General features: G+C 44.0%; 1 protein-coding gene across 5 annotated transcripts in view; it reads left to right on the forward strand.

Moving 5' to 3' along the window:
• LOC122575053 overlaps positions 1 to 22,123 on the forward strand; it is a 277,691-nt gene that overhangs the window by 148,377 nt on the left and 107,191 nt on the right. For 2 of the 5 annotated variants that reach the window (XM_043743434.1, XM_043743438.1), the window contains exon 1: positions 5,960 to 6,436. The exons of 1 other annotated variant lie outside the window; for it this stretch is intronic. The gene's annotated coding sequence lies outside the window, so the exon portion shown is untranslated. Of the gene's footprint in view, positions 1 to 5,959; positions 7,366 to 15,422; positions 15,550 to 22,123 lie in introns of those variants that run through there. 2 more of the 5 variants (XM_043743436.1, XM_043743435.1) reach the window with 2 other exon arrangements.

Raw genomic sequence — 22,123 nt, forward strand, 5'->3', positions numbered from 1 at the left:
CTGTTTGGACTTTGACGATGTTCTTTGATAGTTGGAAGAGGTTCGGTTCAGATTTTGATTTTCTGCAAGATTTGTTTGAATTCTGATTTTCTTCGGTACTCGGAGGAATATTCTCCTGCTTCAAGTATACACGTATAACTGCCACGTACTAAGCGTAAAAATATTCCGCATACGAATAGCCAACGTGTCGGAATTTTTTCAACAAAAAGCTCGTAAATGTGCATAAGAGAAATTCTCCACGAAAATGGCAGGCGCGAAGGAAAGTTGAATGTTCTTAGTCGGCGCGGCACAAAGTTTAAAAATATCGTAGCTCGGCCCTTCGAGCGGTGAAAATATGAATTTTTTATCTCTCCCTCGCGGACCATATGGCCGGTGCTCATCTCCACGGAGGGGTGGAAAGACAAAAAAGCGGGTCGAAGAGAAAGAGCGGGTCGAAAAAAGCGGAGAAACCGCGCAGCTACGATATTTTTAGAATAGAATTTCCAAGGTGGTTTCCGTGGTTCCGTGCGACAGCCAGGAAAGAGGAAAGGGTTGCTGCATCCTTCTCTTTTTTTTATTTTCTTCCATGGCTCGCCACCCTGTCGTTTCCGCGTCTAAATTCTTCTCACCCTTTTTCCACCGACTAGAACCCTCTATTTTCCTTTTCAGAGTCGAGCATCCTTCAGCTGCCACTGCATGTCGTTCCTTTCTTCTTTCTCCTTCTTTGCCTAATTTCCTCCTAGTCGATTAAGGAAACTTGATCGAGTAGACGTTTTCCGAAACTTTTTCTTGTAGGAACTTTCGTCGCTTCGCGTGCCACCAACGTTCGTCTGCCCTGAACGATAAAGATCGGAGAAGCGATTATCTAGTTAATAGATTAATTGCCTTCGTGGAAAACCATCTGTAGACAACCAACAAAGCGCCAGACCACGTACGCCTGAGGAAGATTCGCGAAATCAAACGTTGGTCGAGGAACGTTCAATACGACGAGCCTCTAAATTGGTTTCTACTTCATCTTCTACAACCAGTTTTAATACTGCAACTAACTAGAACTAGAACTGGATCTTTGACGTTTATCTAGATATGCTACACGCGAATGATTGCAATAAAATGATAAGATAAATATAAACAGGGATAATATAGTCATATTTCTACCTCACTAAGAGCCAATACTAATCTCGTGAAAAAGCATTTTATAGGAAACTTTTATAAAAGTAAAACATCATTAAGAATGATACTTTTGAAAAATTCGTTCCTATTACTTTACGATAAACATAGCAAGAGGGAAGAAAAAATGTCCAAATTTCTATTGATTTCTCGAGATATTTTCAGATACGCGCTAATGTCTTTCTGCCTTTCTTCCTATTCTTTAACGCGAAAAGACATTTTTATCTGACTACCTGGAATCGAAAGTACCGATATTTCTTTTTTTCTCTCGATCCATCCCTCCGGGGAACGGCGGCTGAATCCGGTAGCCCGTTATTTAAAGGTTCTTTTTCGGCTAATGGTTTTCTCACATGAACGTCGAAACGGTACAAACCCCTTCTTTCCGGATATTCGAAACCCTTCGGTAAAGCTAACGAGAAGGTTCTGCGTTAGGAAGGAAAAAAACTGTGACTCGGAATTTTAAAGTCTGTCAACAGGGTACAGACTGTACAGGGTCTGTTACAAAGTAAGCAAGACATACATACAGTGGCTACAAAAGGAATATCGTTAAACGATACGAAATTTAATACATTTCGCGCTGACTGATTAGTACGTAAATGCTATGGTAAATATAATGCTATGCTAATACCTTTTGTAGTCAATGCATCGTATAATAATAGCCACTACGTCTCGTTTTGGACCGTGTATTACGATCACAAATTTTAAAGATCTCTTCAAATTTGTATGCTATATTTATATGAAAAAAAAAAAAATGAGAAAATTTTTCCTATCGATCGACAAAGTATTAAATGACACACTAACGCTCGATCTTCCTTCTTCCGGTACCATTATCAAATAAATGGTCGATCAAATAAATCAAGCGTTTTTTTTTTTTTTAGTTAAACGATGTATATACCCGCACCGATAAAGTAAGCGCATTAACCGACAGGTAAATCTTGATATGAAGAAACACGATATTTTATATGGCGAGGCTAAACGGGTCTTTAAGGAAACGAACAGGGACCGGTATCCTGACCCATTTCCAAAGGGTTACGCAGCAACCCTTTCGCCAGCGGAACCTAACGGGCCGCGACTCCTTTTTCCCACATTCTAGTTTCCACGAAACATCGACTACCTGACCTTTCGAAGGGGTGAAAAACAACCCTGGAATTAAGTGGGAATCCCTCGGAGCGCAGGTGACGCCACCAGCCAAGATGAAACGAAATTAATTTCCTGGTTTCTTCGTTTCATCGTCTGGAATCTGCGCTACCGTTACAGTTACCAAGCGAAATTGTAATTCGTGTTTAGTATACGTCAGCTGCGTTTTGTCTACATTTATTCAGGCTCCTCCGACATGTGTTAGGACGAACCCTTTTTTTTTTTTTCTATTTAAATTGAACGAAAATTATATAAATTTTTTGTTGGAATTTGAAATTATCGTAGGTTCGAGATTGAATATCCTTCGCAATGGAATTAACTCCTTGCTTCATAATACGTTAGTTTCAGTACTCTAAATCGAAGAATAATAAATATAAATCGTATATTTACGAGCTTTGAATATTTGATATTCGTCAAGATATTACAAATTACAGTAATCGACTCTGCTCTATCGTCTTACAATTTCCATTTTGTTTCGACAAACAGAAATCATCTTTCTTGAGCAAAATTTTGACACAAAATCGGGACGAAACTTTACGGGTATCGCTAACAATTGCTTCGTATTTTTCTCAAACTTAATATACCTATCTTTCAACAATAGAGAAACGTAACACAAAGAACTCAGTTGCTCAAATAGCCGTTAAAAAAGAGCCGAACCATCTGATCGTAGTTTTCAAGGAGCATGCTCAGATTCTTTGTTTTCATACACATCGCGACCACGGCTGACGATAAAGTTCAGCGATCGAAGCACGACGTCGAGAAATATCAACGCAAGAGATTGGCGAAGTGCCGTGATCGTGACGAACGAGGATGTCGAACCACCGATGAATCGAAAAGGAAGAACGTTCACATGAGCGCGCGTGGGTACATGAATGAGTCCCATTTTCGCTTATGACTCTTTTCAGCTTTAATTATCTTTAATCCGTGCTATAAACTACCCGCACGATGTAAATAGGCTCGGAAATGTCAATCTAAAAGTCGGAAGGGACCCGTGAATGGTCGGTTGCATACCGAATACGAAAAGAAAAGCCAGCCGGCTCCTGGGAACACTGGCTCCGGATCGTTTTTAATCGTTCGTTCCCGCTTTTGTTTCATCCAGCGCCAGTTAATTCGGCACATTGTTACTCCATTATGTTTACGATTGAACCTCTACAAGAATCAAACCTCGTCCATACGGGGCTCGCGGCGAAAAAAGGGGGAGGTTCCACGTTGGTCGGAGGGTGGCGAAACTCTCGACATTATTGGACAAGAGCTTACCCCTGCTCTCGTAGCTTCCCTTTGAAGGGCGAGCCTGCGCCCTGCCGCTCTTTTGTTTCCACCACTGTAACTATGGAAAACGGGAGAATGCTTCTTTGCATGGAATAACAAACTAACGACTCGCTGTAGGGTCCGCGCTTTTGATCCTCTAGAATTTTATTTCTCCTGTCCCCTCCGTCCCACCAAACTCGCAGATTTATTCAAATTTTTTCGAATTTCATCTTGTAATTATACTTTTAGGCGTTGGAACCTTCGAGATATCAATTTCGATTTTTAACCTTACGCCACACTCATACTTTTCTTTGTACCATCGATTAGCTGTTAAAAATTCGTTGGGAATCTTATTTAAATCATGGAAAGCTGCAATTTTCCGATTTCCATGTTCAGGCGATCAGATACAGAGGAAGATTTCGTCGTTTCACTTGTACAGCGAATCGCCTATTCGTGCTTCACGGAATTTTATTTTCTAATGATTTGTCCAATCGTCCAGACTTTTGAGATTCCAATCGTAGTTGCCAAGTTGCAGCGTCGGATAAGCGAAGAGGTGTCGTTTCGTTTCTCTTGGTGAAATAAATCACCTAGATCATTCTAAGGTGGTCCGCGAAAATGATACGAAATTTGACAATAAACCAGGTTTAATTACTGGAAATATTGAACAACTTGAACATTTAAATGCCATATTGATCACATGTATGGGAAAAAGGGACAAGGAGCGTAGGAATAGATAACGGTAGAGAGATTAGGGTACCGATCGATAAGGAGCCACTTCCTAATTTTCTCGAGCGAGAAGAGACTACGCGTTCTTCTAAGTGTTCTCTGTCTCAATTAACAACTAGCCGAGAAGAGAGCAGGATAATCGTCACCCCTGTGAAACGAATCGCCGATAAGCGATGACGATGACACGAGCGCCCCGTCTCAGCGAATAAAATGTGGGAGGGTCTAACGGAGGGTTGTTGAAGAGCATGCGTGACGTCATTGGCCGACACAGCACCCTGGCGATTCTGCGCGGGGTGCAAGTCGACTTCGCCGTATCGCGCGTGGATATTTCCAACCCCTCGGCACGAATTTCGAAAAATATTTGGTTATTTTGTGTCGGAGTGAGAGATCGTTCTTTCGACCCCTTCGTTCTTTGTTTTCTTTATTAAATATTTATTTAGAGAGGCTATCGGGGGCTATCGAGGGCCTGTGCGTTACATGTTGGAATTCTAACTTTTGCTTTCCGAGATCAGATGAGGGAACGATTGCATATTTGTGCTTTTATTGTTTCTTTCTTTTTTTTTTTAACGTTATAATTATACATGGACTAAATCGGAAAACATTTAGCTTGGTTATTCTCATAGAAATTCCAAGAAGGAACTCCGTGTGTATACGGTAGGTTACGATATACAAACACGTAACCGAGTCTGTATTATCTAAACTGAGGCCAGGCGTAGTTAAACGAACGCTCCTATAACGGACATACGCAATCGTTTGTTGGGCATCATGAATAAATTCCATATGCCAAAGAAAGAACAGTCGAACACGATACAGAAACGTCTGGTCAGTTTCAGTTTTCCGAATATCAGCTGCCATTATTCAAACTGATAAAGTGCTATTATTGAAACCGTCGGGTTATTCAAACCACTTTCCCTCCGATCAGTCCGGATATTATTATACGTGGTTCCACCGTGCTTCTACTTTCTCCCTAGACGATCGTAATTTTCCTTATAATTCAGAATCTAACAATAAATCAGTTTACTTTTGCTTCTGTGAATTTCAAAGAACACAAACGTGTTTCTCGTAATATCGAGCCTATTTCTGGGCCCACCCACAAACCCCCTCCACTCGCACGGACTCGAGGGTGAGTCCGCGATAAGAAGAAGCACGTGGACGACGCATCGAAAGCCGCCCCGGGGCGCAGCACGCCGCTCGCCAGCCGGTGGACGAGTGCCACGACAGTAGACGAAGAGCAGAAGAAGTTCGTAGGAGCGGTTTGTGTGCGTGGCGGCGGTGGCACACACGCTTCCTTCTCTTTTCTTCCTTCGTTTAGCCTCGCGGAGTGCGTGTATCCGCGGTTCTCTCTCGGTAGGCTCCGGTTCAGTCAGCGGCGCGGCGAACATCGCAGTCCGTTGGTTCGGGTGCGAGCGAGACAGAAAAGACAGAAAACCGCGTGGGGAGAACGCGAGCTGTCTGGGTTGGGAACCGGGACGCGGAGAGGGTGTCAGAGGCGAGGTGGAACGACGGCGGAGGCGGGGAGAACCCGACGTGTCGTTCCGTCTGACGGGGTGGGGCATCGTTCCAGGACAGCTTTGGTGGGGACAACGAACCGCAGCGTTCGTTCCTAAGCGGCGAAGGAAGGGGCAGAGAAGTGGCACCGCTCCCCTCCACTCTGTCTCTCTCTTACCCTTCGGAGGGGTTCAGTCATCTCGCGCCAGCCGAGCCACGCGCACTCGCCTGTTTTACGTTCTGGGCTCGGTGAAAGATTCTCTCTCTGCTTCGGACGCCTCTACGTTCTCACGCGTTCTCTCTCGACCACGGATCGTCCGACGTCGTTCTAATAACCCCGTGAAAAACGGGGGTTGAACCGTCGGTTTAGCAGCGGGCCGCGCACGGTCTCGCGGGATCCTGCCAACGTTTCCTTTTTTTTTTTCCTTCTCCCTCGGATCGAGTCGGAGTCAGGATCGCCTTGGCCTATCAGCCCGGTCAGTGGACAGCTAGACACACGGAACCAGACCGCCTCCTCCGGACGGAAGCCACGGAACACCCCCACTTCTTCTTCTGGTCAACCTAAGCCTCCCCCACCAACCAGCCGGAGTGGAGTGTTCCGCGGTGTAGAGTGGAAGGCACACCGGGTAGCGAGTTTCACGGGTGGAGAACCCGCGGATACGTCGCGATCAACCCCCCAGAAGAATCGCCGGTAAGGTGGAGGACGTTTTTCCAACGTTTCGAGTTGTTCGAACGCGCTGCTTTCGACGCGAAACGTTTTCCCCCTCGTACGTTTCTGCGTCTTATCGCGATCTCGCTCGTTTCGTCCGGTGGACGCGCGCATACCCCACCCTCTGCGGACCATTGCCACCACCAGTTGGCAAACAAACCCTCTCCCCACCCCCTCGGGCGTGAGTGGAGAGAGCCGAGCTAGGGAAGAGAGGACAGTGGCATCATCGCGCGCCGCCAATTCTCGACTTCTCTTCGTGAATTCGCGCTGGTACCGGGGACTTCCGGTTCCACGGCGTCGTCGAAGGGTCGCCGGAGTCGTCGTTCGTGTTGCGTCGAATTAAGTGATCCGTTTCGTGGATGTCCATCGGATGACAGTGCAACTTGTTGGGGGAAAAAGAGAAAGAAAAAAAAAGAAAACAACAGGGCCAGTGCTTTTTTTCTCTTCGTGGACGGTGTGCAAAAATATACGATCGATGTGACAAGTTTTTCGTGACCAGTGTGACTCGAGGGAATAGATTACCGGAGACAAGCTTGGTGATCGATACCCGGCTCGCAACCTCAGTCGGTTCGAACTGATCGGTGTTAACGCGATGCCAAAGTGATACACTCTGCCACACGAAACTTTAGACAGAGCCACCGTACTATACGAGTGAGTGATGAGACACGGCGACGACACGCGATCGGGTGAAGTTTCCCTCTTCGTGTAGGAAAATCGACGTAAGGAAGTTACGACCAACGACTATCCTCAGACCCATCCACCTTTCATCGAATTCCGGGATCTCATCGCCGGGAGAGCGCTACTATGTTCACCAAACGAGAGACAAGAAGCGGAGGAAACGGAGATACTCGTTGAGAAAGGGAGAAATAGAGAGAGAGAGAGAGAGAAAGGGAAAGAGAAGGGAAGTCGAGGTAAATAGCTGAAGAGTCTTACCCTCTAACTAGACTTTAGAAGAATCGTCGAGAATAATCTCGCGCTTTAGGAAAAAAAAAGCGAAAAGGCGCGGAAATATGGCAAGTATGCCTCCGTCTAGTAGAAATATCGTTAGCGAGCAGAATGTTCCGTTGCAGAGTTTCGGGAAAGCCATTAAAACGTGTCGCGGAGCAGGTTTATTTATAATTTATACGAGCGAGTGAACATTGCCGCGCGCCTGCAGTAACAAAGTATTTGAATTATGTCAGGGAAGTGATGGGTTATTGCAGGGGAGGACTGTAAAGTAGTTGGCAGCCACTTAGCCTCGGATTTTGAGAGGTGCGCGTTTCACAGGCCGGATTTAGCATAGACGCATTGTTCTTTCGTAGCAGAAGGAAAAATTTCGCGGCTGACACCCAACTACGAGAATATTCTTTCGCGCGAGACCGAGTTCATCCGTCTCTCAGGATTATATTCTAAAAACGCACATGTTACATGGCTGTCGAATGGCGTGAATCCTCCCGACCTGCACAGATACACGTAATTGCCAGTAAGAGAATATCGCGTTCGGTTAGAGCGGAAAATTAGCGTTGCTCACGGTCTGGCCGGGTGGAAATAACTGAGAAACGCCGGCTGATTTCACGCGACGATGCTATCTTAGCGGGATTTTAAGAAACCAACCACGGAAAGAAACGCGATATCGGAGCCGGGTGTTGGCCGGGGGTGAATTTTTATGGCGAACCATGCCTGACGATTTCTTCGTCCCGAGAGCCTGTAATCAGTATCACGGCCCTCGATAAGCACTGCCCCTGTTCGTTTTCAGAACTTCCTCCTTCGTGTTCGATAAAGGTGTGCACACCGAGAATTAACCATCCCGTCTTGTATATTTCCTTCGCTTTTTTTTTTCTTCCCCTTTTCTTTTCAACCACTGCTGAGACGTTGAAAATGAGGCTTGTAATTTGCCGTCTCGAGAGAAAGAAAAAAGAACAAAGAGTCTCGGAACAGGTGGTGTTTTCATGTTCCATGCAGTGTCGTTTGGAAATTTTCCCCTTACACTTATCGGATTCGATCTCGTTTACGCTGGCCTCGCGGGTTTATCGTTCGTTTCTGTTCTCGCGTAGCTGCGATCGATTTGGTAGGTGAAACCATATGTATATCTATGGTGAAATGTTTGCTGGAAATGTTAGATGGATTAGCGTGACGTATCTTCTTCGTTTCGATTCACGATGGATGACAAGCGTGTTGGTCGTATGCCGAAATCTCTGGTCTTCATTTCTAGCGCTCTGCGATTATTATGATTTGAATTATTACGATTTTCAATGGCGATCTATGCGATCTAAATGGATTTTCTATTTCAATAGACACTGTACGTATATATAGTTGCTGTACGTTCGCCTTTAGTGTTTCTCGCCTTTCGTGTATTGCACGCTCTTTACGAAGAAAATATTTAAAACAGAAGAGATACAAACGCGAAGTGGAAGAATCGGAGGAGAACGTCAAGCTTGAATTATGATCTTTTTTCCGCTCTTTCGCTCGAAACTCTCCTCTGTAAAGAGACTAAAAACCGGCGTGCGAGTTGAAGGTTTTGCGCGAACCTTCTTCCTTTTTCAGCCTCGAAATACGTGCAATCCACCCCGCGAATTCCTAAAGTAAATCGCAAGAAGCAGCTGCTCGTCCGATCGCTGCGCCAAATTAGGCCCGCGACTCTTCTCGAAGGAATCTTTCTTATTACCCTTTAAACCGACAAAACCCCTCGCGATATAGCCATTTAGGATCGATCTACCGACACGTTCTAAAGTAAACAGGCCGTAGGAAGAAAAGAGAGAAAAAAAAGGGAAAAAAAGAAAAAAGAGACGCGTAAGAAACCGCGAAGGGGAGGGATCGGTGTAAAAAGACAATTGGCAAGAAAGACTCTAGATAAAGGAATGAAGAAATCAACGAGGGAAGAGTGCACACTTGTTGATACACGCGGATGCGAATCTGTTGGAAAGGAGGAAAGGACGAGGAGAGAAAAAGAGGGCGAGGAGGTTGCGGTGGCTTTGGCGAAAGAGGGGAGGAAAGAAAACCTCGAAACAATTGGAGGCGCGGAGGCGGCCGCATTTCATGTTGCCTGGCATCGGCTCCCTTTAAAGAGTCTCTTGCTTTTTGTTAGCTCTTCGAAAATTATGATTGTTTGTCCGCGAGATTTACTGCTGCCGCGGCCCTCTCAGTGCGGTACAACGTAGCCGAGGTGCCCTCCAGGGGCACCCAAAGACTCTTGCCTCCTCCACTTCGAACCGGCGAAGAGGTTGGGGGATGGTTTGCAGAGATTAGAGAATCACGAACGTCGTACTCCACTATGTCGCGCTACCGTCTCCCGTTTCTGCCTCCGCTCCGATCCGCTTCCTTCTTCTTATCCTTTTTTCGCACCGTTGTTTAGTTATCGCCGCCGGTCCCGCGTAATCTGCCCGCGCAAATTAGCGCTGTTTGAATTAGCTGATCTCAGGCCGCGATTAAAAATTTCCATCCAGTGACCGGGATTTAAGTAGGTGCTTTTCCTTTCCTCTTCTTCGTTTCTTCGTTTCCAGTACTTCTTTTCTTTTCTTTTCTTTCTTTTTTCTTTTTGATTCGTTCGAAGGATGCTTTGAAAGTTCGAGGCTTTCGTCGCGGTTATTGACAGGTCGGATGATTTGGAGGTTAAGAAAGTTTCATCGAGGTGAAGCTTCTAGTTCTAGCCATGCTTTTTTTTATTCGCTTTGAAAAGGGATTAGCCTGACGCGACGAATAAAAATGATTTTCGTGTTTGATATTATCGGCGAGTTAAGCGATTTAGAAATTAGAAAAGATTTGCCGAGGAAAGATGGAATAGGATTACTTTTCCTTATTAGACTTAAAAAGTATCTGGTCTCGCGCAACGATTAAAAAATTTCCACCGAATAACCGGGATTTTCCATGCGTTTCTTGCCTCGTTTGGAAAGACAGTTTCTACGTTTTATGCTTGGAATTATCGACGAATCGATGATAGTTCTGTCAAAGAGAAAAACGACAAGAAATGGTAGAAGCAAGTCATTTTCAAGCAACTGCAGTTTATGAATCGCTTAAAAATAATAGAGCAGGTACACACAGAGAGAGAGAGAGAGAGAGAAGACCTTCTAAAAAGAAAAAAAGAAAGTGATCTTCAACACAGAAGAAGGATCATCTATTAGCGCGTTTATTAACCTATTTTACATGACAACGTGTAAACCGATTTTACACGACGACGCACGTTTCATTCGGACGTCGGTAAAAATAATCTAATGAATCTGTAATCGTTCGCGGAATATGTGATGAAATATTTATTGAAATCGATGACTGCGGTAAAGAGGAGTCGACGTGGAGAGGATGGGAGAACATCCCATTCGTGTTGTACGCGTATCACGAGCGAGGAAATGGGGAAACTGTAAAACTTGTTTCCAAGCTTTTTTTCTGGTCTCGATGGTGGATTCAAGGCTCGACGATCACGTTCGATCGTAAAACATCGACTTGCGAGCTCGATACTCACGGTATTTCCGTTGATTTATTCGGCATCTTATTGTGCCTCCGAACTAAACCCGGCCTGACCATCCCAAAATGTGACTTTCTCTCTTTCTCGCCCTCTCTCCTTTCGTTCATCTTGCTCGCGGACCTGGCGATCGCTCTATAAATTTCACGAGTCTTTCGAACCCTATATTTTCTCGTTATCCTCGCGTTTTGCACGACACGTTTTATTAAAGTACGATAATTTTACGAGGCGCAGCCTCCATCCCCCGTCATTCGTTCTTTCTGCTCCTACCCGCCATCCCTCGTCTCTCTCTCTCTCTCTCTCTCTCTCTCTCCATATTCGGCACTATCCGCCACCCAGGCGAACGCCCTTTTTCCCTCTGTTTCACGGTTTTGTCCGGTCACGAATTGTTGTTCGCGTGTGCCCTCGCGGAAAGAAGAAAAGATAAGAAGAATCGGCCGATAGATCGGGTTTCGCGTGGAAATGAATTCTTCTTGGTCTAACGCGTTCCGAATCGCTCGAATTCTCGACAGTTCTGGCCCCTTTAGATCCTCAAAGAAACGGGCTACGTGTGCCGGATTGCGTGTTTGGTAAATTGGACCGGCCGAAACTTCTTGCCTGTAATCTATAAAATCGAATTAAGCGGCCTGGTTTTCGCACGGGCATGTTACAATATAATCTTCTTGCTCCCGAATCCCTTTCGCCGTACGTGTCAGTGGAAACCGTTGTTCTCTAGCTTCTTTCATTCCTGTGACTTGTTCGTTTATTTATTTACGACGAATCAGCTATCATTTAACGAGACTATAGACTACGACATCTGTTGAACGGAATTAGCGTGATCGTCAGAAATATAAACTCGTAGAAGCGTGATGAACCGGTAACGATGAAAATATCGAGAGATGGTGAGATACAGAAAGTTAAAGCAACGGCCCTCGGGTGTTTGATCGGAAGTTTCCGAACAATTATTCAATTACCATCGATCGACAAAGCGTAGGGGGAACGAAGGGAAGATCAGAAGGCATCGGAGAGAGCGTTCTCGAGGCGGGTCGTTCGTATACGTCCGACTGTACCTTCCTCGGGAAGGCAGCTCGGCAGTAAAAGGCCTAAAGTTTTTAATACTTTCAGTTGTTTTTATGGCGGCTGGCATTTGCTCTTTTTTATTGTTCGTCTCCTCTTTCCTTCTCCCTCACGGCAACACGCACACGACCCTTCAACCACGATCAACGGAGAAAGAGAGACAGACAGACAGACAGACAGACAGAGAAACAGTAAAGAAAAGAATGGAAGAGAAAACGAACGCGAACAAGAAAGAAAGAAAGAAAGAAAGAAAGGAGGCGATGGAACGCGCGTACACGCGGTGCAAGAGAGAAAGAGGGGGCATCCAAACGAGAGAAAGACCTCAGTCAGCCTTCTCTGATGTACGACTCGGCGGTCCGCGTGAAAAAAATCCCATAAACCAGTAAAAAAGCACGGGGTCTGTGGGCCAGAAGGGACGGGAGGGACGAAACAGTCGGGACAAGGGAAGAAGAAGAAGAAGAAGGAGAAGAAGAAGAAGAAGAAGAAGAAGACGAGGAGATGGAGGGCCCAGTATCGCTAAAGGAATTCCTCTTATGACGAACCACGCGTGATTTTCTCTCATTCCCCCCTCCCTTCGAACCTTGCAGTCCGAATGTGCACTTCTTCACCTCCCTTTACAACCATTCTCCCATTTCTTCTTCTTCTTCTGTTTCTTCTTCTTCTTCTTCTTCTTCCTCTCTTCCCATTGCCTTTCTGTTGTCTTTGTCGTTACGCGTGTGCTTCACTCTGCTCGGCCGTATTCTTCTTCTCTTACCCTCGGGCCGTGCTTCGACGCGGCCGTGAAACCGCGGCGATCTCGATGCACGAATTAAAAAGCGAAGACAGAAGAATTTCGAATGACTAATGACGGCCACATGTGCCGGCGTCGCGTCTATTCTTCTTCGTGCATCCTCGCCGCGATGCTGAACACGAGGATCTCGTGTTGCTTTGTCGCACCGAGAGAGAACACACTCTATCGATTTCGTATTCGTCGTTTTCCACGCCGCCACCGCTGGATACTCTATTAGGTGACTTAGGCCGAGGCACAGATCCATCGAGAGCGAGCCGTGTGTGCCGAGAAGAGGATTTACGAGCGTGGCGTACGTCTTTGATGCAAATCTTGCTTGACGTTGTCGACGTCTCGTCCATGAATATTCCCGTTTCTGTTTCGCAACGGATCTGAAAAATCCGACGTTAACGCTTCAACTACGAACGAATAAGCTATAAAATATGTATGAAAGAAACTAAGGTGCAACGGTGTAGGAGAAAGCTGCTACTTTAGGAAAAACCGATCGAACCATCGAAAATGCGTCGCTGCAAAATGCATGAAATTTCCCTGAAAAATTACGAATTATTCAGTTCGATTGATCTGCCGTTTCTAACATTAAGCGGAACTCTGTTTATGCCTGTTGATGTTACGCGCGTTTTGGGAAGTTTTGGCAGCTACCTCGTTAGGAACCGAGCAATTTGGACATCGTAGAATCGTAGAATCCGAGTGGAAAGAATGTTAACGAAACGAGTATTAAGGAAATCCTTGGAATACTTTTATATAATCAGAGTGGCGGGAAACAATAAAATTGCAAATGACACGTTGAATTAATGCGACGTTGGTTCTTAATGAGTCAATTTGTGAATTGCAATTTTATAAATTAAGATTGAGATAAACGGAGTATTTGTGATTTTTGATAAATAGATGACGCTTGCTCGTGGGCGTTTAAAACGATTAATTCAACGAGCGAAAGGATTTCCTTTTCGATTCGTGTTTCGTTTGTTCCACGTTGCGTTCGATGATTGTTACAACGCGTATATGTAAATTTACGCGAGTAAAACACACGCGTGTAATATTGGAAAGAGAACGAGAGGTAGGACGAAGAGGAGAAGAGGAAAAAAAAGCGAGTCGAAAGCAGAGAATACGGATTGTAGTTTTCTGTCAGACTGTAATGGAATATCGCCGCGCTCTCTATGAATAGTTATGGCTCCTTACGCATAAATTAGACCGTAGGAATTAATAGCTAATTCAACAGCTTTTCAATTATCGTCGAAGCGAGAATTCAGTAATACCTGCCTTATAAATAGAGATAAGAAACGTTGTTGCTCCCGCGAATGCAAATTTTACGGAAATAACGACTAATTTTATCGAGGATGTAAGTCTCATTACTCATTAGCTTTTCTCTTTTCCCCTTCTTCCTCATCTACTAATCGTCTAATAATGTTTTCAACATAAATCGTATGGGAATCCAATTTTCCCAATTCCACTCTGCTTTATAATTTTTTCAATATCGTTTTGATTGTCTAAATTTGTCTAATTTAGTAAGTAGGTAGTCGGTAATTCTTTACAGTACTTAAATTCTCATTTCAGAAGTTGATACGTTACGTTGTGAATTTTTTAATAAATTTTCTGATTATCGGCACTTGAGTTTCTTAATTCGTTGCATTAATTTTCCGTTTAGTTACTGCCGTTTTACTTATATCATAATCAATCTTCCGTAATTTGAAATATCAAATTCACTATCACGGACATAATTCAACCTCGTTTTCTTCCATGTTCCCTTCTAACTCGATAGTAAGGCGTTCACAGCAAACCCTCTTATTTTCGCTTACAGATTATGTTGCTTCAGTTTCTCTAAAAAGAACGAAGAACATTCCGTATAGAATATTCAGAACGCCAACCTTTAAACTCAAAAGAAAATAAGTAAAAAAAGTCGTTATCCATGCGTCGTTTTTCTTAAACGAACGTGTGCAACCTGCTTTCGATTATGGTATATGTTCCTGCAATTTGCTCAAAATAATGAAAACACTCCGTGCAAATTACCGAAAACTCTAATTTTCGAAGACACTACGAAAAAAGAAATCATTCCCCGCAGAATTGTTGTTTCCCTTTTTCTATTTTTTTCTTTTCTTTTTACGGAAGAAAGTCCATTCCGACTTTAAATCGTACATCGTGCTCTGGTAGATTAAAAATTAAAACAACCCACGCAAATGACTGAAAACGTCAATCTGCAAAGAGAAAAATAAAAACAGTCGTTCTTCATACGTTGTTTTCTTAAAAAGACCGTCCACGGCCGATGTTGTAGCGTATCGTGGCGATCTTCGAACGGAGTTGGAAAAGGAGAAACGAGACAGAAGGAGGCCGAGATCGGAGCACCATCCGTAATTTCAGATAGAGTCGGTGCCGGGTGTTATTAAACCCGATAGGCCAGCGAATGTTTCTCCCTCGCGGGTGTTCCCCGACTTCAATTTAAATCGGTGACTTTGCTCTTCTGCCTCCCTCCGCCGTGGCCGGTTTCCTCTCCTTTTCCAGCAGACGTGCGTGGCTCGCGCATATTTCTGTCCTTCGAGGCAAGAATCCCTTCGGGATCCTTTCGGCCAACGAACGAAATGGAAAGCAGCGAAACAAGATCTACAGCCTATGCGATTCTTCTCTGGTTATTAAGCAACGATAATTATCAAATTGAATCGTCGATCCATTTGGTCAAGCCTCTTTCGTTCTTCTTTTTCCAGGCCAATGTGTTTCTTCCTTTTCTGGTAGCTCGTTCGACGAACCAATATCCGACCCGTCTGTACTTTGAATCGGGCAATGTATCTCAGAGATGAAGGTGTCGCGAGGAATTTACTAGAAAGTAAAAAGGTTTGTCGTGTGTCGTTGTGGCAACATTGAAGTCAAATTACGCGTGGTGTAATGATACACGGGGAATAAAAAATTGTCAGCAATTTGGATCTCGTATGTCAGTGAGATTGGAATGTCGGTTTATCACCGCTCGATACGAAACGCAGAATTCTGCATGCAACTCTGTCAAACGTGTATCAATAACGCCATTGCGAGCCCGTGGTACTACTTACGGTTTAATTAAGATCGCTCGAGATAAATCTAGACTGGGTCAGTTACACGTGAATTAATGATTTCCATCGATCACGTGCCACTAACCGATTAATAACGGAACGTTGGTAATCGGCCAGCTATCGGTTTAAATATTCCTAATTCGCGTTATAGCCAATAGGTTGGATTTTTACATACGTCGAACCAATAAACCGATATTTTTCATAGATCGAACCACTGGACTAAATTTTTCCTGTAGATCGAACCAGTAGACTGAATTTTTCCAGAGATCGAACCATTCGGTTCAAATGAGTCGAGATGGACCAACAGCCTCGTTCTTTGCCGAGGAACGTCGAATGTGTGTCTTTTTTTTCATAACATACGATACTGTACAATATTTTGTCAAATAAAGTAACAGCTACATTATGTACAAAATCTTTATCAAAACCTAGAACGATTTCTATCGCAATTTACATAAACGCTCCACAATCCTAAAATCGTACAATTAAACGAAAGAGTATTCGCATTGCTTATAAAATTCGTATAGAAACTCGGAAGAATTTGTCTTATAATTCAAGTAAAAGTTTCGCAATGTGCATGAATTCGTTAAAATAACGATTTTAGCGGCTCAAGATTGATATTTCCATTGTAAAACATGCTACTAAAAAAAAAAAAAAATCGATTATCTCGTAGCTTCTATGTACGTATCATGCTTGAATTATAATAAAATTTATTCCACGAGATTTTCAGGTTTGTTCAAAATTTCGAAAAACTTTAAAAACTTTCCCGGTAAAATCATGACGCAATATACAATCCCATTACGAGTTCAACTTCGTACGACATGTATGATACACACTCGTAAACTGTTTCCATAAATGTTTCGCCACTTTTGCAAGCAACTGTACTTTCAACCATTTCTGTATAATTCGTTTCTTTCCGCGATTCGTAACAGAAATCATGTCGGACGATGTCTAATTACGCGAAGAGGAGGAGCGTGTCGCGTCGTATCCGAGATCGTTTGTCACGATGATCCCTCCGACAAGTCAATGCCGCGTTCTGGAGTCAAAGAAATCATTCATCACCTCGTGGCATGGCGACTCGAGGCGGTTTGCTGCTCGCGTGCTTCTCCCTGTCAGTCGATCCTCGAACGACGACAGGATGCTCGGCTCCCTCGAAATCCACCACTCGACTCGAGACCTTCCGGTGAACACCCGGAATACCACCTCTGTAGGGGAGAGAGATGATAGGACAGACTCGAAGAAGTCGAGCCCTCGTGCGGTCGGCTCTTCGCACGATTTTACACCGCGCAATTAAGCCGGCTGATAAGAGCCGATAACGGCCTCGGTTCTCATTCCCTACGTTCAGACTCGAGCGTTCCCGGGTCTCTGGGTTTCCAACGCTAATTCTGGTCGGGGGAAGTTGCTCGAAGTCGATAGATAACGGGGACGATTTAGGCAGTTTTTGTCGCGGCATTCCTGAAACAGATGTTAATGGTCAGCCACGGTGTTCGGTTACGAATTAATCTGCCATTGGGAAATTAAGAAAGGTTTTTTATTATAGTCGGAACGGTTTCAAGGTTTAAGAGGCTGAGTTAATAGATTTGTTTGTATCGCCGGATTCGTGGAATAGATGCCAATGGTCAGCCCAGTGTGTTTCGTTACGACTTAACAGGGCATTGGGAAATTGGAAAAGATTTTATTAGGATCATAGACGATGATAGATTATTGTATCATATTAGGTGATAGATATCGAGGACATTTCAGGCGGCTTGTGTCGCGGGATTCTCGAAACAGACGTCAATAGTCAGTCGTTGTATTTGCATATGAATTAATCTGGCAGTGGGAAATTAGAAACGGCTTTATTGTAATCGAAGTGTTTTAGGTTTAGGAGCTGAGTTAGTAGACTTCATTTATTGGTAACATGACGTTGGAATAGTGAGCGCGATGGATGAAATAAAATACATAATGCAAATTACTGCAGCGTTTGATAAATGTCTTTAGTCATCTTAGATACAACTTGGTGCGAAGAAAGCGAAAAACGGAGTTAAAGTGGCGTAGATGAATATACTCGATGTGTGTCCTTGCTTCTGTGTAAAATGGAAAAAAAGCAGGTCGAGATTTGCCAACACTTTCTGCATATTAGCGTTCCTTTGCGACTATACATTGATATATTGTAACAGAAGCTGATCTTTATATTCTATTTTCTCGCTGTTGGAACATGCTAATGTCGCAGGCTTGTTACGACATGTGCGATTACTATTAAAAGTTCCAAACTTGTTTATACACTTGGACATAACCGCAGCATTTCGGCTGTATACATAAGCATAAAGCCCCATCACACTCATCAGCCAAACCTAATGAATTCAATTACATCAACGTAAATTAAAATATCTATCACAGTACGTTTTAACATTTTTCTCTTTACAATTTCGTATTTTCTCTGTCAGATATTCTGGCCGCGCCTATCTATGTATCGACGAAACACACGTAAAATCACACATTGGACGACGCCATAAGTCCAATTACGTTCATGGAGATGCACCATCCACGATTAGTTCCTGCTATACCAGCGAATTAAGAATCAAGAGATGAGAAACCACGAGTTTCTCTTGCACCTCTCCAAAGAAAAAAGGAGTCTCCGTAAGACAAAGAAATTTTCTTTCCGAACGATAATCGAGAGAAATGTAGGAGGCGACAGAAAACAGTCTTACTACACTGACGAAGTGAGAGATCGAAAACCGTAAGCCGAATCTGGTTTCAATCTGTTCGAGAAAGCTGCGGGAAAGGTTTAAGAATTTTCTTCCTGGACAGCGGCGGAGAAAAATGGAGGAAGTGACAACGAAACAGGAAACGAGCACAGAAGAGGACAGCACCGGGGCCGATGACGGTGTGCGACCGGTTCTCCGGATCGCGTTTTCATCGGCGAGCTCGTGTCGCACGGGTTCGACCGTTATTCAGGAATTAATTCATAATTAGAGCGGCCCACCTATGGGCAGCCTAACCCACATTCCAGTCGCCAGCTGTCCCCGCCAGCACAGCCTCGTTTCCAGCTTTTCTTTTCCTTTCTTCTCTTTTTCCCTCCTTGACTTCTTCCTCCCTCTCCCCCTCCCACCCTAGCGCATTTCTGCCTTGCCACGTCTCCTCTCGTGTCTGCCTCACCTACACAACTTATTTTGCATGGCTTCAGTCGCGTTACCTGCGAACGCACACCGCGTTCCAGCGTTGCTCTCCTCCGGAGAACTGGTCCCAAGTGGATCAGCTGATTGCCGCTGTTCTCCGCCATCCGACGTCGGCTTTTCTCCGCAACGGGGACCTCGACCAGGTCCTTGCATTGTTCCTAAGCGGATTTTCTTCCACATCTCGAGACTTTATACGTCGACTCTGGTTTATTTTCTTCTACTTCTTAGGTTAGCTTCGCGGTGTTGTTACTTTCTTCTTTTTTTTTTTTTTTTTTTGTAATTGGTCGATTCTTATGGACGAGTATTAACGTTACAAATATTAGGATTTCTTCTTGGTGTTTTCTTAGGTTTGCAAGGGAACAGCGACGTGATGTTGTTACGATCTTATCAGATCGTCAGTATGTGGTTTGACAGGTTACATGAAACTTCGTCATCTTCGTGTTGTCTCTTGAAGTAGATACAGTCTCTTGCCAGATATAGTAGATACCTAGAAATACGTATTGTTCCTTTTTGTCGATATATCGAGTACTTCTTCGGGTGTAGCAAATTTTTCACGGAACAATTTTAGATCGAGCTTCCTTTCAGAGCATCCTACATTCTCCGGCTACTTCTTCGATAGCGTTCGACCGGCACAATCACACAGAATCGATAACGATCTAATGTAGAAGATTGGAAAAGAAGCTGTTTCTCTGTTAGAACACCAAAAACTCTGTATGGTTGTGACGAACTGTTTGTACGAATCCAAAAGCTAGAATCGACGTTAGATTTGACTATCGGTGAAAGAAATAATCTCCGATCGATGATCGTTCAGTCTCTAAATGTCCATAGAATTGACAAAAATTCTATGTAGAAAATCAGAGAACGAATTCCTTGACACATCAAAATTTCTACATGGCTGTAATGAATTGTCTATGCGAATTCAAAAGTCGAAGATAACGATAGATTTATTTCCCTATCGTAAGATAATAATTTTAGTTAATAATCGCTGATTGTCTAGCAGTCTATAGAATCGACAAAATTCTTACGCGAAATATTAGGAAAGAATCCCTTATTACTTTCTTCGTTAAGACACCAAAAAGATGCTTCTATCGTCCTAATGAACGAGAGGGACGTTTCGCAAGGAACGCGTGGGAGGTTGGAGGTCTCGGAGGAGGATTAGAAAGTCGATTTCGCGGATCCAAATTCGTGGCGCTCGATCGAAGCCGAGACAAGAATTCGTATAGGGGGTCTTTGCACCCGGAGGATTCCAGCGGCGTCATTTATGGAACGGACAAGACACGCCATTAGATTTATGATTATGCAGCACGAGGCATATATTTATGAAAGTCACCAACACACGCTTCTGGCCAGATGTGACGTTAATCGGATTGCTCGGAAGAGACCGCCGCAGGACCCACTCGACTTCGATATTTGGTTCACCTGGTTTCACCAGCTTGACACTTTACCTTATGTATACTTAGCACACTCGATTAAAACTCTTATCTCGTACTATAATCTCTGACATTTTTCTACCGAAAAGAGAAAAGAGGAAACGAGTATAGCGATCGACGGTTAGGTAATAACACGGTAAAGTTACTTGGACATTTTTTAATATATCTCTGCTGTTCAGCGTAGAAAATTCACCTTTCGATGTACGATTATTTGTACTATCTTGTTGCAATTAACGAGCTTGTAGAAGCAGAACAATTCGCTTTCGACAAGTTGGTCGTTAATCGCGCAGAACTTCGCGCTTCTGTTTATGGAAAGACGGAGGTAACGTAAGGTATCTATCCATGAAATTTTAATATCCGGTAAAATTTCCAAAACCGGTACGATGTAATCTTTCACACAATGACAATACAGTTAACGTGTATCAACTTCATTCTAGAATCATAACGCGCGTTTATACTAAATCTCAAGCCTGTCAACACTCCCGTGAGTTACGACACCATCGGAAAGTAGGATTACAAGTGACAAGATCGAGAGAATTCAGAAAAATTGAGTTGGTTTCTCACTCGCCATTCCGCGGCATAAAAACGAAATCTGCCCGAGGCCCTCGTGCGATAATCAGGAAATCCAACGCGTGTAATCGAAACTTGGAACGCTGTCTCCGATTAGTTTTCGACCATTTAAACGGATAACAAAGCAGGCGAACTGATAAAACGGACATAGAAATTTAGCGGTGACGGCGGACAAATCGCGGCAGTAAAACGTCCTCGTTTATATACATAAAGGAAAGAAAAGCGACAGGCTGGCCGCGTGTTATCGATCGAATAGTCCGACTTCTCCAACGACTGTTCAGTTCCAGTTTTCTTGAAACGGACTTTTTGGTCGCGGTGCATGGCGGATCGTAAAACGCGAGATACGCGATACGAGCTTGGAACGCGCTATATCGCGCGTGTACCTGCGCTAACGGCGACGATAGCGCGCAGAGACACTGCAACGGAAGAATGCAAGTGGCAAGTAGGTCAGCTGGATTCTCTGTTGCACGATCCGGCCTTTTATCTCCGCGAAATCGGCCGATTTCTTCGCGCGGAACGACCCGAGGGATTTTTCTCATCCGAGCAAATGTTAAACCTCGTTCGCTTCCTTGTTTCTGTGAAACCTAACCATGTGTTGGATCATTCGACGCTGGCTTTTAGTATGAAAGAGAATTTCGTGGGAGAATATTTCGGCTGTACCTGCTTACTTTCCCGAGAAGGATTTTTGGTATTCGCGCTCGTGAGAAAGTGGAGCGGGCCGAGTGCGAAATTTGTTAGATTTATTAGGAAGCTCCAGTTCATTAAGATTTCTCTTTAGTTTTCCTCTCGATGCACGAAATCTGAACACCGCCGTAGTCCGTTGCGAACCTTTGTTCAAGCACAGAAGAATATTATCACGCGAAGAACATAATCGGGCGACTGACGTACTAGTTCCACGATTCTGCAATTCATCTGTCAAAGTTGTGAAAACCAAGTAGCAGCTTTACATCAGCGATACTATATCGATCACCAATATCGATCACCGATTATATTTATCCCAAAGAATTTCGTCAAGCTCCAACTATTTCATACGTTAATCTGTATTTATAGAGAAGTATCTTTCTACGCTAATGCAAACAGCTTCGATATTCTATTGGGTTTGGCAACTAAGTGATTGCGGATTTTGTCATTAGGTGTTATCGACAAAATCCGCAATCACTTGGTTGCCAACCCAATATACAAACAGGTCCAACAAGCTTCAACTTTT

This window comes from Bombus pyrosoma, linkage group LG14 (assembly GCF_014825855.1).
Source record: "Bombus pyrosoma isolate SC7728 linkage group LG14, ASM1482585v1, whole genome shotgun sequence".
NCBI classification, from domain to species: domain Eukaryota; kingdom Metazoa; phylum Arthropoda; class Insecta; order Hymenoptera; family Apidae; genus Bombus; species Bombus pyrosoma.